Source organism: Chrysochloris asiatica, unplaced genomic scaffold (genome assembly GCF_000296735.1).
Source record: "Chrysochloris asiatica unplaced genomic scaffold, ChrAsi1.0 scaffold00516, whole genome shotgun sequence".
NCBI lineage: Eukaryota > Metazoa > Chordata > Mammalia > Afrosoricida > Chrysochloridae > Chrysochloris > Chrysochloris asiatica.
The window spans coordinates 678,545-679,924 of NW_006409034.1; positions in this window are offsets into that span (position 1 = coordinate 678,545).

Below are 1,380 nucleotides of genomic sequence, written 5' to 3' on the forward strand. Positions count from 1 at the left end.
CTTTTTTTGTTTGTGTGTGTTTTTAAAAAGCTAAAGTGGATAGAGAGAAATACTTTTAACTGATATTACACTGAGGGGATTATAATCAATGTAATGAAACAAGGTATATGATTTTTTGAATGTAAAATTGATGATATGTCCTGTAAACTTTCACTCAATCCACAATAAAAACCTTAAATAAAATAAAATAAAATAAAATAATGAGGCAAGGATCAGGAGTAAAACAGATCAGTGGGTTGCCAAAGGCTTAGGTAGAAGAAGAAAAGAATGGATTGATGGAGCATAGGACACTTTTAGGGCATAGAAACTACTCACTATGATACTATAATGGTGGACACATGGCATTATGCATTTGCTAAATCCTGTGAAATTATACAACACAAAGTCTGAACACTAATGTGAACAATGCATTTTAGTTACTAATAATGTATAAATATTGGTTCATCAATTGAAGCAAATGTACCACATTAATTCAATATGTTAATATAAAAGGAAGTATGTGCCCAGAAGAGAAAAAGTATATGGGAACTCTCAATTTTCTGTGCAATATTTGTAAACCTTAAAACAGGTCAAAAGTTTCTATTTTATAAAAATAAAACAAATGGTGATGTATCTTTGGAGAAGCACATTACACACAATCTGTCCATTTATTTTGAATAGGCTAATCTCCATTTGGTAAATACAGGTGTGCACACATATAATAAAAATGATCAAGGAGACTCAAATGTAGCACTTATACTAGGTATTATTGATAGAAATAATTCCTCTTTCTATAGTCATATATTTGGCCTGACAGTAATTGTCTTCTGTTGCTTAAATTAAAAACAAAACAAAACAAACATTTATTATGCAAAAATAATGATCTAAAAAGAAGAGATTGAGAAAGAAAGTGTTTCAATATCATGCTTTGAACTTCTGGACCCAGTTAAATTTCAAGGTTCATTTCTGGAGTTTCTGACTCTGATTGCTTTTTATTCTGCTAATCCCAGTTGAATGAAATTATGAAAATTTTCAGTTAAGGCACTCAAAAGAACATTTGAAAGTGCATTAGCCACTTTCTGAAGTGCAGTTATTCATTCAGTTTCTGATGGCCATGCTTGTTGTTTCTAGTTTTGGAATGTTGTTGTTGTGTGCCATCACCTCAGTACCAACTCATACTGACCCAGTATAGGGTTTCTGAAGCTGTAAATATTCACAGGAGCTGGAAGCTTCATCTTTTTCCTGCAGAACACTTAGTGGATTTGAACTGCTGACCTTGTGGTTAACAGCCCACTATGCCAGGTTTGGAGGAGTGTGAATAACATCTCTATATACATTTGTGCATGTTTTTGTGTGTAAAAACATTGTGGTTTCTTGTTGCAGACCGTGTAAAGCTGGTCA